We start from the raw sequence: 18,168 nt of genomic DNA, 5'->3' as shown, positions 1-18,168 counted from the left end.
GCTGAGCGGTGCCGTGCTGTCTCTCCGGCCAGCTGCCAACGGGGTCGCCCGTCCCGGTGGGATCCCGGGGTTGTGTCCGCCTTCAGCTGGCCGGAGGCTGTCGGCCAGGTGAGCCGCCGCCTCGCTGAGGAGGTGGGCGGCACGCGCCTCTGAGCCGTCACGGAGGGGCGGGGCGTGTCGTGACTGACAGCCGCCTCGCTCAGGCGTCTCCCTGCCGCTCGGCCTCCATTTACTCCACACCGACCACCGTGTAGCGTCAGTTCTCGTCCAGCAGTGCTCGCTGTTCGCAGTACCTGCACAATACTTACGACCTTTCATAAAGAGTGCCTCCTCAAAACTTTTTACTAAAACAGCATTCAGAATTTGTAAAGATCGTATTTTGTACATTCGATAAATGAAATTAATAGGGACGAATATTTACATGAATAGAACTGTTACACTAATAGAACACAAAATTCTTATACTCTGCTGAGAGACTTTATAATTAATGCTTATTGTAAAGAATAGTGACTTAACCTATGGGCCCATTGTTAATACCAGGGTACGATTCATTAAGATACAGAGAAGCTCAAGTACTCTACCCGTAACTCTAAAATACTGTATGTAATCCCACCTATGACATACCCGTCACTGGAGCATGCTCACAACTACTGCTGACTCTTCAACTTCACTAACTACGCTATCTACAGGCGCCACTGCACGTCCCTCGCCGTCTCGGATCCCAGAGGCCTCGATCGATCTCTGAAACTGTTCAAGACATGGTGGACGCACACAAAAAAACAATGAACACATATTAGACGAGATATAATTAGCTGCAATCGCCTTAGTAATGGAAATTAATAAAAATACTATATGTAACTTATCGGCTACACCCGTTTACCATACATACTCCCCCGTCCTGCCCCGCTGAGACAACTCGGTGGATGTTGCTGTCTCTGGCGTGGCCGATCGCTGGGTCGGTCGCTACTCATCTGAGATGGAACTGGATGTACAGAAACTTACGGTGGAAAACTTACACACACAAAAAAAAAAAAAAAAACACGGCAGACTTCGCAAGTTACAATGCAAGGACTCTACCTCTGTACACAATTTCTTGTAAATATCATACTCTTAGACTTCTCATTGTGTGCTAGGTCTCACACCGAGACACCAGTTACCGGACTTGTTGAGGAATTCCATACCTTCGGCATTACACCGCTCACACGATAAATCCCGACGACCGCTCACGCTCAGAGACGTGACGTACCATCCTACGAGAAACTCGCCACACTCCAGAAAGGTTGCGCTTAACAGCAGCGGTATGGGCGGGCACAGTGGCCACCTCTGTACATCCGCCTCCAAACCCCAAGAGTATGGTGCAACGCGCTGTGGCGTGCCCAACACGCCAACGAAGAGAAAACTCTCACTGAAAGTAGGTGCAACATCGCAACTGTGTGCCCATGACAGCAGTGACAAATACCGCGCAAACAAACAAGTGGTGCAGCGCTGTAAGGCGTGCCCAGAACACTGTCGGTATGCATCCAGTAGCTCTTCCTCAACAAAGACACAGTAATAGGTACGGTGTAAAGACAAAACACACATGAAGATGGACTCTGTGTTACCAATGACTCGGAAGAGTGGTGGCTCCCCCATGAAATGGAAAGTACAGAACAGTGAGTTAGACCGACCCTTCGTTTTCGGAGTTAACAAAGAACGCGGAAGGTCCATATGTCGCCTCGTAGCCCCTACAAGTTACCCATGTACATGTTAAAGAATATAAATAAAAACAAATTACCACACTTAATGTCTAATACGTACACAAATGAAGGATGTTTTCTAAGCCAGTCTCATTTTACAAATGTTTCCCTTTTGTTTCACACACAGGCAACACTTTTTTTCTGTACAAAAACTATGTTCTTGCGTTCCTCACATTTCAACACATGCAAACGGCTCTGTCCGAGTATTTGTGCGGATTTTCCCCGAGCCGAAACCGCACGGTCCTGGCTTCAATCTCGCCCTCCATTTCTGTTTCGCTGATTGGAACTGGGGTTAGGACCACGTATTTCGATTCACTCGTCCCGCTCTCCGTGTGAATCTCTGCGCCTCCAGCTCGTGTCGTACTGGCGGGTATCGTTTTGTCTCGGCATGTTACTCTGCCGTCCCAGTTTTGTCTCTTATAGTCCTGCCTCCACGCTGATGGATGTTGTTATTGCGCGGTGCTCCACGAAAGTCGCCATTGTAATAGTTATTTTGCCCTTTCCTTCGAAAATTAACTCCAACTCGCGCAGAAGGCTTTTCAATGTTTAGATATTCGCTCCGTACTTTCCTACAAGCGCTAGCTGGCAGTTGCTTTCCAGTTTCGCGAAACAGAACTTCATTATTTCCCCATCTCTATGTGGCACATCAAGAAACTGATTCTTTCTAATTAAAGCCTCAAAGAGCTTCGTGGGGCTCTTGTATCCTGACGCCTCCGGATACGGACACTAAACGATTTCTTCTTTTATTCGGTCTTGCACTTGGCGCGATCAATACTTGCGCGTCGGTGAATTCTTGGTACGTTCGGCATGTACCTGCAACACTACGCATTTTCTCAGCTGCCGTGCCCTCGATGTGCCCGCAGATAAATTCCAATTTTGCTGTCAATGGCCAAGATATTAGTAGCGTGTTAGAAAATTGTGACAGCCAAATTTTTGGGTGAAGTGAGCCTCCATTTTCCCGGAAATTTTGGAATTTGAGGACCGATAAAATGTGTTTGTAATCAAACTCTGGTACCTCTTGCACATTTCTATTGGGTGTAGTATCACACGCGCCCGTCTCTTTGACGCGAACTGACACCTCCTGGTTCTGCCCCACAATGATACTGGAACTGAGCGTCAGTTGTCGCGGTCGGGCTGCAGTTTTGCAGCCGTGCGCTCCCTGGGCTGTTGAGCGCGCTTCGTACTCGACTGCGTCGCGCCGAGCCGGCCGCCGCCTCTGGACGCTGTGTACCGATTTGTACTCGGCGTTCCAGGGGTGCCACATCTTTTTCTACGCTTTCACACCTTTGGGTGGTACCCGCAACGCGTTCTTCAACACTTTCCATTCGTTGCGTTGTGCTCGCAAGTGCTTCCTTCCACTGGGCTTTCATTGCAATAATTCCTATTGCATTCATGTGTCCAATTCGCCTAGCGATTCTTGCACGGTTATTTGCGGTTTTGGCCAATGTTTTGGCGCCAGCTGCCTCTACCCTTACTAATTCTCCATGTCTCAAGGCTTCGGTGGCCCTTTTCTTGGCTTCGACACTCGTCTTACCGACCTCCGCCATTTCATATCACATAATCGGTACTGTTTAGTTATGCGGCTCTGATGCTGCTGTCGCGATTTTGTATGTCGCGTGCTGGCGTTCCAGTGACGTGGCGGAAAATAGGCGGATGATCGGGCTTGGGACTCATTCAATGACATACGTGTAGCGTGCATAAAAAGAGTATAATTTAAGGAGTGCTGGTAGAGCAAGGGCGGAAAGACAGTATGAAAGGTAAGAATGTGAGTGTCGTAACTAAGGGTCGCACATACGTATTTTCGGCGCTATAGGAACGTAATTAAAATCTGACATAGGGACGTCTTTACTCAAAATGAAAGGTAATCCACAGAAAATGTATGCGTGAACAGTCTTTCGACTAATCAGTCTTCAGGACGAGAAAAAGCAAAACTTAGAACATCACACAGACGTTTATCATACTTAGCCGACGTACGAGACAGTACTTCTTTAGAAATGAAGACAATCACATGTTTCATGTAGTAGTAAATGTATAAATGTCGTGACACAAGCGTCTGTTACGTTATTATGGGGCAACATACGAGACCCTACATCATCGGTATTAATGTAAAGAGAGACAGTGCGCCGTTGCTCAATTCCCAATGCACGGAAAATGAAACACAACTTTTAATGGCGTCGGTCGCATTGCGCCTATCATCGTGAGTAGAGGCGAAATAATTTTATGGCGTCTGTGATGTGGAAGTGATGACTCAGAGACTGATTAATGGTGTGATATCAAGTTGTCTCTGTATCTCCATATACACCTGTCACACACTAACCTATGGAGCCAAGTTGCCCTCATTTGTCCTCCTCTCAGAGGCAACCCGTATTCTATTAATTTACCGTTTTCACTGTACTGAAATGTGGTGAATTTTGCCTCTAGTGCTCCATCAAGGCTGCGGGTTTCCATGTTTGTATTGAGCAATCAAGATGGACGGTGCGACAAAGACGAGGACAACACGGAACACAACGTTCAGATGACGAAAATTTCGGAAACCGTTTTCCTCTAATGATGTGGTTACATGTTAAACGTTATTCGACTTTGCTACGGCGAACAAACGTCAATGTCCCGAGCTTCATAACTTTTACACGCATGGTCTGTGCAATGCAGCTATCCTTTGACGAAGCGAACTTATCAGTCGTTTTGTAATATGAAGAGGAAACATTAACAGATGGTGCAGAATACGGATTCCTGGCAGACGCCAGTGGAGTCATGATGTGGTGGAGTGTGAGGAGGGGACTGCACGTAGAGGGATGTTCGAAAGCCTCGTGCACGGACACTGAAGCGTACGCAGCTGATTTATTAAGCGATCAAGATTACGCTCGTTGTGGAAATATGTGCGAGATGGGCACTGCTGCAAACATATTTCACCAAAAAGTATTAGGCGTTTAGGCACGGCGACAAAACTTCTCAAAGACTACAGACCCATCCACACGGCTGTGCACAGAGTTAGGGGGTGTTTTGTCTCCGGCCACTGTTTGCCGTAGCCCTCGCCACTAAGCGAGAGGCTGGCTCTGGCTATAAGCACATTTCCAGGATCGATATCGCAATGTTGCGTGATAATACAGAACTGGTTTTGGCAGATCGATTTGCAAATACTGCCCTACGTACTGTGCCGTAGCAGTCCTACTATTTGACGTTCACAGATACGCTCCCCTATTACTGAGAAATCGGAGATTCGAATACCAGAGAACAATTCTATCATCACAAATGTCCCGCAGATGTGTTTGTCCCATATTGGGCAATGACTTCCAGAGAGTGTGTAGACGTACAATTCGCACCGATCTGTGGTACAGCGTTGCGATGTCGACTGTTGAAACACGACGAATGGCACGTCTAATAAGAGGAATTAAAAATGACAACTTTTGTTTTCGTGGTCATTCAAAAAAATTTCGGAATTCTTTTAATATATACCAAGAATGTGAAACAGACTACGGTGGAATTTCGAGATGTAAGACGCTGCAGGAATATTATTAGCATGTTGCCAACAGAGAGCACGTGATCCGTTTGACAAGGTGAACACAAAACCATAAGGAGTAAAAGGTCTGCGCTCATAGCCCGGACAGATATCCGCCATCGGACAGATATCCGCCGTTTGCACGCTTTCATAGAGGTTTAATGCCTACACTAGAAAAAAAAGTGTCTTATTAAAAGGAAAGAACCACCTCTTCAGAAAATCATGGATCTTTTTAGAGTACTTAATATATTATTCCAGTGAGAAGCAAAAAGGCCATGCTCACTCGATTTCAGGGCTAGCACATGTGGCAGTGCAGAGCCGTTCGTAATGAATGAGGCGAGTGTGTGGATGTTACGACGTCACCTAAGTGTATGAGCCACATACGCCTGCCGTGGCCATTAGATAATGAAGTGCTATCCGCCCCCCCCCCCCCCCAACCAAAAGAAAAAATGCAGAGATACTCACTAACCACTTGATAGTACGAGATAAAATAATAATAACAACTAATTCTTTTCGCGTCGCAATGGAAAACTCCATAATAACGAAAACATGTCAAGCAGTCAACTCTTACAACACAAATAAGGCCTGAATACATTCGTCTCCGATGCTGATTTGACGGCGGTGAGTCCCCTGCTCTGGTAACGGTGCATTTGCTTGCCGACGGCCACTAACACGTGTGAAAACAGATAGGATATTACGAAACCTGAATATGCTTAGGACGATAATGCGGAAAAACAGTTAGCAATAAGTATAAATATTCGCTGTAATATTTTAGGCAAAATTAGTTACGTTATTTATATTCAGGTAAAACTAAGGTACACCAGTTCCGTGAAAAGACAGGCCGCACAGATGGGAACGTACAGCAGAAACTTGCACCGGCACCACGGCTACCGTCTTTCCTTGAGAAGCTGCACAGGATCTCCAAGACTCGGAAACGTTTCGGGCATGGTGGAAGCAGTGTCGCAGACATCGACGCCTTCTTTGGCAGCACGGCTGCAGCCGGCTGGTCCAGAAAGAGACGATGGAGAGATTCGTCAGAATCTTGATTTCTTATTCAAATCCAACGCGGCAAAAACGCCGAAAGCATTTGTATCCAGAATGCCGCTGCGAGACACTTCGTTTCCACTTGCAACGAAATTTTCGGCACAGTACTGCTTTGGCGGCATTTCAAAAATTCACGTCTTTGTAATTGTTCGTTTATGTATTGCTGAATAAACGTAAACCGCTGAACTAATTACGATGATGAGTCTAGGAAATGTTTGGCTTTGCAATGATAACGGTTATGGAAATTATTGTAGCTTATATCACTTAGTATCATTTTCTAATGATGAATACGATAGGTGGTTTCTGTTGGAACGAACGACGACTTTCCACGTCTGCATACGAGTTTTAGCCGCTGTTTCACAGCAATGAATCATTGTCACTCCTTGTTAACAAACCGGCGGTCGAAGCTCACTTAACGTTTCTGAATACAACATGATAGTTAGGAAGAAAGAAGACAATAAATATTTATAGCTCGTCCATTACTATTGCGAAAATATTGAAATGCTTTGAAATGCAAACAGAGTGCGTAATATAGCATACAATCGTTTGCAATACAGAGGTGGAAGTGTTATGAAAGAATGTCTCCACAAATGATTAGTGGATGTCGGTAGCATGTTATTCCGATTGGACAGAATGTTAACTTTCGCGAGATTGTGTGTGGAAGGCCTAAGTCTAAATGTGGGTTTATATACACTCTTGGAAATGGAAAAAAGAGCGCATTGACACCGGTGTGTCAGACCCACCATACTTGCTCCGGACACTGCGAGAGGGCTGTACAAGCAATGATCACACGCACGGCACAGCGGACACACCAGAAACCGCGGTGTTGGCCGTCGAATGGCGCTAGCTGCGCAGCATTTGTGCACCGCCGTCGTCAGTGTCAGCCAGTTTGCCGTGGCATACGGAGCTCCATCGCAGTCTTTAACACTGGTAGCATGCCGCGACAGCGTGGACGTGAACCGTATGTGCAGTTGACGGACTTTGAGCGAGGGCGTATAGTGGGCATGCGGGAGGCCGGGTGGACGTACCGCCGAATTGCTCAACACGTGGGGCGTGAGGTCTCCACAGTACATCGATGCTGTCGCCAGTGGTCGGCGGAAGGTGCACGTGCCCGTCGACCTGGGACCGGACCGCAGCGACGCACGGATGCACGCCAAGACCGTAGGATCCTACGCAGTGCCGTAGGGGACCGCACCGCCACTTCCCAGCAAATTAGGGACACTGTTGCTTCTGGGGTATCGGCGAGGACCATTCGCAACCGTCTCCATGAAGCTGGGCTACGGTCCCGCACACCGTTAGGCCGTCTTCCGCTCACGCCCCAACATCGTGCAGCCCGCCTCCAGTGGTGTCGTGACAGGCGTGAATGGAGGGACGAATGGAGACGTGTCGTCTTCAGCGATGAGAGTCGCTTCTGCCTTGGTGCCAATGATGGTCGTATGCGTGTTTGGCGCCGTGCAGGTGAGCGCCACAATCAGGACTGCATACGACCGAGGCACACAGGGCCAACACCCGGCATCATGGTGTGGGGAGCGATCTCCTACACTGGCCGTACACCACTGGTGATCGTCGAGGGGACACTGAATAGTGCACGGTACATCCAAACCGTCATCGAACCCATCGTTCTACCATTCCTAGACCGGCAAGGGAACTTGCTGTTCCAACAGGACAATGCACGTCCGCATGTATCCCGTGCCACCCAACGTGCTCCAGAAGGTGTAAGTCAACTACCCTGGCCAGCAAGATCTCCGGATCTGTCCCCCATTGAGCATGTTTGGGACTGGATGAAGCGTCGTCTCACGCGGTCTGCACGTCCAGCACGAACGCTGGTCGAACTGAGGCGCCAGGTGGAAATGGCATGGCAAGCCGTTCCACAGGACTACATCCAGCATCTCTACGATCGTCTCCATGGGAGAATAGCTGCCTGCATTGCTGCGAAAGGTGGATATACACTGTACTAGTGCCGACATTGTGCATGCTCTGTTGCCTGTGTCTATGTGCCTGTGGTTCTGTCAGTGTGATCATGTGATGTATCTGACCCCAGGAATGTGTCAATAAAGTTTCCCCTTCCTGGGACAATGAATTCACGGTGTTCTTATTTCAATTTCCAGGAGTGTAGATTGAACACATTCATGCGTGCCCCACCAACGTTATTTATCGTTTAATGGTATACTCGCTTCTAACTTCGATAAAAGTAAAGTTTGACTGATGGTTGTGCATTTACTATCCTTTTTCCGTTTTCAGTTTCTCCATAAAACCGTTATTATTCGCAAGAAAGCTAAAACGGCCGACATTGTGTAGCGCCAGCAGCAACAATAGGTCGCTGAGGCAGCGACAAAGCTCTGTGGGCTGCAGGAGACGCAGAATTAACGGAAAAATAAACCCAGCCTCTGTCTTTCTACGATCTGCAAGCGCGATCAGAAATGTTGAACGTCAGTACAGTGTCAGTATGCGAATCCGACGCCGGTTTTACGATTTTGTGTAACCCGTGGTGGCGTTCGGGTGGCGTCCCTTTTGGTAGTCGATCTGTGACGTGTGTGAAAAAACGCAAACGTAAGCAGTGGCGGTTGGGCGGGGTTTTGTCATCCTGCACTGTTACACATTATCAGACATGACATGACGAGGGTGCTGACCGCAGTCTCAAATCTTCGGTAAAATGAAAGTGCTTAAAACCGTAAAATGATGGAATGCTGTGGTAGTGTTTTTTTCCTTCAAAATACAATACGAAATCCGGCATCGGTGACCATGTTTCGGGAGTCGATATGATAGTGTTTACCTGACGAACCAGAAGCGGTAGCGGCTGGTCGGTTTATAAAATCACATTCGTTGTTTGTAGAACTGTTAAGTAACGTTTATATTTTGTTTGACAGAATGAAAGCGATTATTAACATACTGTTACTCTTTAAGCGGAAACACAGAGAATCAAATATCTTATTTTTACGCTTAACATTTCTCCTCCGTTCGACATTTATAATTTTCTGCAAAAAGATATCAGAATTTCCGTGTCCATTACTATACACAAGGTCCTTGAACGTTGTGTGACAGAATGGCGCCCATACACATCTTTTTCGCGCTGTTTATTCCGTGTCAACGTCTTACTCCTTATATCAAAGGTTAATACGGCAAGACGCATGCTGCCATCTGTCGGCTCGCGACTACACTGCGTCGTCTGTAACTCCTTCCGCAGTTAACTTCTTCTGCAACACGGGGCGCCATCAGAACGTCTTTCGGTACCGCTGCTTGGGGTACGAATCACGTACTTCCAAGAAATAAAAACAGAACATTCGAACACAAAAATCTATTGTAGTGGGCAACGAGGGAGGGCTGTAGCCTATTTGTGTGAAAGAAGGTAAAATGAGACAACTGTGAGCCGACAAGACTGGCACATCAGAGAAACGGGCGGCTGCGATTTCAAATCCTCCTCCACACAGCACCAGAAAATGTCGTACGACGCAGTCAGGAGCCGTAGCATAAATTTCAGACTGTTTTCGTTCTCGAGCGAGGCGTTGCTCAGCGCTTACAAATAAATAGTACCATATTGAAACATGAAATAACTTTATGTTTTTTATTTCTTTTGAAAATAATGGAAATAAGTACATTCTTTTTTTCGTCACTTTCCAACACTCCCCGGAACATCTTTTCTTTTTCCTGAGAGGAAAAAAATTGATTTCAATATCAGGTGCAAGTATATTGCCTACGAAGTGTACTTTTCAACTATTTAAAATAATACATGGCATTATTTTTTCTTTAGTTCTTCAGTAAAAGGGCACAATTCGTAGCATGGAGTAACAAGAGGCATAAGCAGTTAGGTGCGACGCTGGAAGATAGATCATCTGAATGGAGAAAGAGCTGAAGTAACAACCGGCGGCAGTCTATAGAGAAAGCGGTCGCGGATCACATGTTGCGAGCGATCGACTGCCTGGCGAATCTTGAAACGGAAAATCTGAACTACATCGACAGCAGCGGGAGGCAACGACCGGAGAAGTTCTGTTAAGTAGGAGGACTATCCAGAAATCCGTGGGCTGCGATATGGCACCGTGTGACAGATTAAAATCGACGTAACTGATCAGTGAGTGGGACACGTTACTGGAATGCATCTTACAACTGGCAGCAGCCGCGAAATGACGTCTGCCTTTTTCGTGGAAGATCAAGCTTTGCATGCAAATCATAAAGACGTGTTAAGCACTTTATACTACTAGAGAAGTACCTCGTAAAGGCCGGCCGAATTTCAGAGGTGCACGTAATTTGCTTGATGCTAACTGAGTGTAGAATGAGGATATACGGTAATCAAAGAATAAGAACCCGACAAAAATTGAATGTAAAATAATAATCATGCCGTTCGTAAAAAGGTATTATACAGAGCATTTAAATTGTTTATATTGATATCGAGTAGTATCCTGGAGTTTAAAGGTGAGAAGATATGAAAACGCTCGTTAAAGAGAAATAAGTGATTAGATGGAGCGAAACACGTCTCGCGTTGTGTACGGAGACAGGGGTGACGTGTGACGTCACACGTCAGTGTGGGCCGCCCCTCAGTCTTAGTATTTCGTGCCCGTTGTTCTTTGTTGCCGCCAAAACTGCAGCATTCATTCACACTATGCAGTACTTAACTCGGTTCGCCCTTTTACTAAAAATTCAGTTTATACAGTAACGTATGAATTACATGCAAAGGTAATTGTAAAATCATTCCTGTGTCGGAAAAAGAAATGCTCTGGTTAGAGGAATTGTTTTCAGGATGACTGCATGATAGGCGCAAGACTGCTGTCTCGTTGTGAGCATTGTGCTAATTCTTTACCTAAAAAAAAATACGAGAGTAGTAGTAGTAGTAGTAATAGTCAACTTCGTCATGAATTACAGGCTCAGTTATGTGTAGTTCATTGGAAATAGTGTAATTCAGTTATGTTTAAAATGAAACTTGGCACGGACGATAACTATAGTGAGTTTGTCTGTGGAGGGCCCAGCTTAAAACCTGGGTTTCTGTAATTGCTGGTAACTCAATCGCATGACGAAAGTTGTGATTCGAAATTGTCATCGCATTAAACTACCAGAAACGTAGTGTTTGATTCCGAGTTGCCTCATTCGTTACCTCTTTCTGTTTTCATTCCTTTATCAGAATCCCAGTTACTCCGGAGAAAGTCTGAATGTAACTGCCATCATTCCGTGGCGCCAGCAGCAACAATCGACCGCTGATGCAGCGACAGAGCTCTGTGGTCTGCGGGAGACGGAGAATTAGCGGAAAGATTTAGTCGGCTATGATCTGCAATTGCGATTAACGTCTGAATGTGCTTATGATCAGTACAGTGTCACTGTCCGAATCTGGTGCTGGTTTCGTGATTTTGTGCATCGCGTGCTGGCTTTCCAGTGACGTGGCGGAATATAGACGGACAACCTGGCTGGGTGTCAATCAGTGACGTATGTGTAACGAACGTATGAAGCGAATAATTTAAACAGAGCTATTTGAGCGAGATTTGCCATCCAGCACCGATATACAGGGCGTGGAGAAACAGTATGACCAAAATTGCAGGGCGGAAGGACAGCATGTAACATAGGAATGTGTGTTTGGCAACTAAGAGTCGTAAATGCATATTTTCAGCGCTACGGGATCGTAATTCAAATCTGACATACTGAGGTCCTTGTTCAAAATGATAGGTATTTTACAGAAAATGTATAGATAAACAGAATGTTTGGACTAACCAGTCGTCACGATGAGAACAAGATAAATTTCAGGGGTATTTAGCTGACGAGCCAGATAGTACTTCTTCAGAAATGAGGCCAATCACATGCCCATGTTTCTTGTTTCGATAGGTTTTAAAAAAAGTAAAAAAGAGTGGAAAATGAGCCACCACTTAATTAACAGGAGTATGTGTAGAAAATGTTCAAACTGACCACCGTTTTCATGCTGCCGCAGCGCCTTAAATATTTAACTGCGAACTGTATTTTCTGTACTCATATTCCTTCGTTTGATACTCTCTTTGTGCCCTACGCTTTTGGTCAAATAATTTTTCTGCCCTGTATATGCCAGACGATGCGTTACAGAATGTTGTTCGAATTCTCGGGACTCCGGAACGCTTAATCGTTCGTAGGATGTGCTAAGAACGGCAAAATGCCAGAATGCGTTGCTAGCGATTTGTAACTAAAGTTCAATAGACAGTTACTATGTAAAAGGAAATGTGACACGTATAACGAAGCACTACGGAATTAGACGTGAAATATGTTTTCTGATTACAAAAAGTTCTCGAATAGAGCGGTAACCGCATAAATGTCGCGACTAACGTGTCTGCTACGCTATTATGGAGCAACGTATGAGACCCCACAGAATCGGTATTAGTGAAAGCATGCACCGTTGGTCAGTTGCCAAAGCGAAGCGTTTAATGACCTAAATTTCGGAAACCAATTTTCTGTTGTGATGGTTACATGTGAGACCTTAATCGATTCCACTAGCCAGAACGAACGCCTGCGGTGCGTTCCAAGCTTCATACGTTTCACACCTCCGCTGAGCAACTGTCGACAATGAAACAAACTTGGCGGTGTTTTCGTATTGTGAAAGGAAGACGTCAACATGTAATGTAGAGTCCGAATTCCTTATGGACGCCAGTGAAAATATAAGATGGAGAAGTGTGAGGAGCAGATCACACGTAAAGCGATGTTCAAAAGTCTTATCCAGGCCCGTTAAAGCGTTCGTGGCTGCTTTATTACGCTCGTTGTCGAAAGAAATACGAGGCGGGCACTGGTGGAAGCGTTTTGCACCTGAGAAGATTAGGCGTTTAGATGTGGGCAGAAGACTTGGAGTAAATTCACATTCCCACCGCTGTACGCAGGGTTAGGGGGCGTTTTTGTCACCGGTCACTGTTGTGAGCCGGAGGCTGTGCCACTAAGCGAGAGGTGGCTGTAGTTGTAGGGACACATCCAGCATCGATATCGCACGTGTGGAATGTAGTAGCAGTCCTACTATTTTACTGTTACAAAACGTTTTGAAGGCCGCATACACCTCCCCAAATATGTATATAACCGACAAATCAGAGATTCGAATACTAGATAATAATTGCATCATAACGAATTTCCCGCAGATGTACTTGTCCCATACTGGGCAGTCATTCAGAAAGAGTACGTAGACATACAAATCGCAATGGCTCGTGGGACTGCTTTGCGATATCGACTATTGAAACACGAGTGATAGCACGTTTAATAAGAGACAATCAATATAATAACTTTTGTGTTACGTGATAAGAAAAAAATTCGCAAGATTGTTTTAATATATGACAGGAGTATGAAGGACACTACGGCAGAGTTTCGAGATTGGCCGAAGGTGCGGAACACGGTTGGTGTCCAAAATTTTACACAGGCCGGCGTGCAGCGTGTAACGCATTCAGGCACCGTGAACAAAGCTCTTGGGGCGTTGGTTCTCGCGACCGGCTCTGCCCAGCAACAGGACAGAAGAATATGGATGACACAAGTTTCTTGTTTTAATTTTCTTCCGCCTTGTCAGTGAATTACTGTTTGACTTTAACGTGTCCTTTGTCCTCACAGGCGCAGTGTGTGACGGTTCTGGATAGATATATTTTAATCATGCTCTACAATGGCGCAGCTGGCCAGCGACTAGGCGTGTGATTCACGAGTTGGAACCGACACGCATCTCGTGAATGGCGGGCGACGCGACGTCCTGCTGTGGGTAGATTTTTAAAAAAATTGCCGTTTTCACTCACGTCAGTAAGCTGCCATCACTCGCGAGAGAGTCGAACTACCGACCTCTGTCAGCCGCAGGAGAAAGAACTGACGGAAAAATATATTCGTCTTTAATATGTATAATATTTCGCACATGTGTTTTAAGCAAAACTATTGGCAGCACTGTTATCAACGCAAAACCGAAGTAAACAGACTATTTTACTTCATACAAGGGTTTTACGTATTCTGTCGTCAGAGAGGCCGCACAGATCAGATTTCGCAAGTGTAGTTTCATCCTGGACAGCAGCTGTACTGCAGAGTAATACGTCGAATCATTCAAGCCCCGATGTATACCTGCGACACAGCAACCTATGGAACCCAGCTGCCCTCATTTGTTCTATTTCTGTGCGGTTTTGACTGTACTGAAATTTGGCTGAAGTCCTCTATGTAGGTATCTAACTAATACCAGCTGCAAGTTTCCATGTTTGTGTTGAGCAGTCAAAATGAACGGTACGGCAAACGCGGATCTCAACATTCAGATGAAATTTTGGAAACCGTTTTTCACTAATCATGTACTTACATGTTAAACAATAATCGTCTTTGCTAGGGTCAACAAACCCCGACGTCCCGAGCTTCATAATTTTTACACGCATGGTTTCTGCAATCCAGCTGTCCTTGACGAAGCGAACTTATCAGTCTCCGTGTAATATGAACAGGAGACATTAACTAATAGTGCAGAGTACGGATTACTGACAGACGCCAGTGGAGTCATGATGTGGTGGAAGGCGGGGAAGGGACTGCGGGCAGATGGATGTTCAAAAGCCTCGTGCACGGGCAGGGAAGCGTTCATAGCCGACTTATTAAGCGATCAAGATTACGCTCGTTGTGGAAATAAGTGCGCGGTGGGGACTGCTGCAAACACATTTCACCAAAAGGCGTTAGGCGTTTAGGCACGGCGACAAAACTTCTCAAAGAGTAAAAACACACCCACACCGCTGTGCACAGAGTCAGGGGGTGTCTTGTCACCGGCCACTGTTTGCCGTGGCCCTTGGCCCTAAGCGAGAGGCTGGCTGTGGCTATAAGCACATTTCCAGGATCGATATCACACAGTTTGCGTAGTACGACAGAACAGCTATTGGCAGATCGGTTTGCTAAGACGGCCCTCTGTACTACGCAGTAGCGGTCCTACTATTTGACGTTCACAGAAACAGACTGAGTACCAGATACGCTTCCCTACGTCATTATTTTACTGAGAAAACGGAGATTCGAATACTATCGTCGCAAATGTCCCGCAGATGGGTTTCTCTCATATTGGGCAATGACTTCGAGATAGTCTCGTAGATATACAAATCGCGCCGATTTGTGGTACAGCTTTGCGATGTCGACTGTTGAAACACGACGGATAGCACGTTTCATAAGAGGAAATAAAAATGACAAATTTGTTTTCTTGGTCATCAAAAAAATTGCGGGTTTGTTTTAACATATATCAAGAATGTGAAACCGACTACGGTGGAATTTCGAGATGTGAGACGCTGCAGGAATAATACTAGCATGTTGTCAACAGAGAGCACGTGATCCGTTTGTCGAGGCGAACACAAAGCCACGAGGAGCTTAAGTTGTGTGCTTGTAGGCCGGTGAGTTAAAACACGATCGGACAATGTCTACCATTTACACGCTTTCAAAGTGTGTTAATATCTGCCCTAACAAAAAAAAGGAGTCGTATTAAATGGGGAAAAAAATAATCTGTCCAGAAAAGCGTGATCTTTTTAGTTTACTTAATGTATTATTCTAGTGGGAAGCTAAAAGACCCTGCTCACTCGATTCCAGGGCTAGCGTATGTGGCAGTGCAGAGCTGTTCGTAATGATTGAGACGCCAGTCTGGATGTTAGGACGTCACCATAGGGTATCAGCAAGAGACGCCTGCCGTTGCCTTTAGTTAATGAAGTACTATCCAATAAAATAAAAATAAACTGGATACTCACTAAACTCTTGATAGTACGAGAGAAAAAAATAAAAACTTTATCTTTTCGCGTCGGAATGGAAAATGCCATAGTAAGGACAACATATCAAGCAGTCAGCTTCTAGAAAACGAGTAAGGCCAGAATAATTACATGAAGGCGACAGAGATGAAAACGGTTACATACAAACCGCTGAGATGTTTTTAGAGTGTATCGAAGCTAGAGCCAGACGAAAAGTAAGCCCTCGAAATTCCTTAACTTCCTACAACGACGGAGCTGCTCGGGTGCTGAATGTACTGTCTTAGTGTGGCCAATAATAGACCAAGCTCTGTCGGTTCCAGAATACTTGCAAACTATAATAACCAGTTTTCTAGGCTAGCAAATTCGTCTCAGATGCTGGTTTGACGGCGGTGAGTTTTCTGCTCTGCTAATGGTGCATTTGCTTGCCGAGGGCCAAATAAAAAAAAAAAAAAAAACACATGGGAAAACAGTGAAGATATTACGAAACCTGAATATGTTTAGGACGACAATGCGAGAAAACAGTTAGTAATAAATGTAAATATTCGCTGCAGTGTTTTAGGCAAAATTAATTACGTTATTTATATTCAGGTACAACCAAGGGACACCAGTTCCGTGAAAAGACAGGCCGCAGAGATGACAATGTGCGGCGGCGAGTTCTACCGCCACGCCGGCTGTTGCCTTAGCGTCGAGGAGCTACAAAGGATCTCCGAGACCTGATGACGTTTCAAGCATGGTGGAAGCAGCGTCGCAGACATCGACACCTTGTTTACCGTTTTAGTGAGTTTGACGGGGGAGGGAACCAAATAGCCAGGTCATCGGATTAGGGAAGGACGGGGAAGGAAGTCGGCAGTGCCCTTTCAAAGAAACCATCTCGGCATTGACCTGAAGCGATTCAGAGAAATACGGAAAACCTAAATGAGGATGGCCGCATGAGGGGTTATAACCGTGGTCCTCCCGAATGCGAGTCCAGTTTGCTAACCGGTGCATCACCTCGTTCGGTCTACCGTTTTAAGCACATTAATTTTATCGAGGAATGAGTGCGGAGCACTTGAGATTGCGGGCAGCACCCTCGGCCCGTCATGTGTAACGATGTCGGATGACAAAACATCGCTCCAACAACACTGCTCACGTTTGCTTTTTTTCACATACGTCACTGAATGACTTCTAGAAGAGACGTCCGCCTATGTTAATCCACGCCACTGGAACGCCAGCACGGGTTTCACAAAATCGTAAAAGCAGCGTCGGATTCACAAGGACACGGTACTGACTTTGAACGCATCTAATCGCGATCGCAGACCGTAGAAATATAGAAGGTTGAGTTTATTTTCCCTTAATTCTCCGTCTCCTGCGGCCCACAGAGCTTTGTCGCTGCTTCAGCGACTGATTGTTGCTGCTGGCGCTCCACAATATCGGCAGTTCGTAACATTCTCGCGAATGATGGCGGTTTTATGGAGAAAATGAAAATGGGAAAAAAATTATAACAAATGCACAATCACAAGTCAAACTTCACGTTTATCCAAGTTGTAAGCGAGTAAACTTTTAAACTGTAAATTACCCCGGTGGGGCATGGCTAACTGTATGTAGTCTATATAAACCAGCATTTAGAGTTAGGTCTCCTACACCCAAACTCGAAAAGGTATCGTTCTGTCCAGTCGAAAGTACGCGTCGTATCCTTCAATGAAAAATGCTACTGTCTTCTACTAATGACTTGTGGTGTCTTGCTTGCATAACACTTCCAGCTTTCGACAGCAAACGATTGTGTACTACTTTACACACTCTGTCCGCACATAAAAGGACTCCAATATTTCGCAGTAGTAATGGGCGAACTATAAAGATTTATTGCTTCTTAATTATCGTGTCGGCATTCTCATACGTAATGAGAGCTTCGAGCACCGGTTTGTTAACATGCAGTGTTAACGTTTTATTGCTGTGAAATAGCGGTTAAAACTCGGTTGCAGACGTGGAAAGCGAATCGCAAAAGTCGTCGTTCGACTACCTACCGTATTCATCACTAGAAAATGATATTAACTGATATAAGCCACAATAATCTACATAATCGTTCTCTTTCCAAATCTAATTGGTTTGTAGGCTCATCATCGTAGAATGAGGAAAGACAGGAACTAACGAATAAGTACCCGACAAAACTGAATGTAAAATTGTTAATAATCATTCTGGTCGTAACAAGGTATTATAAAGGTGGTCTAAATTGGTTATATTGATACCTACAAAATATACTGGTGTTCGAATATGATGA

Source organism: Schistocerca piceifrons, chromosome 11 (assembly GCF_021461385.2).
Source record: "Schistocerca piceifrons isolate TAMUIC-IGC-003096 chromosome 11, iqSchPice1.1, whole genome shotgun sequence".
Lineage (NCBI taxonomy): Eukaryota > Metazoa > Arthropoda > Insecta > Orthoptera > Acrididae > Schistocerca > Schistocerca piceifrons.
The sequence above is the reverse complement of the archived record's forward strand: the minus strand, read 5'-3'. Positions refer to the sequence as shown.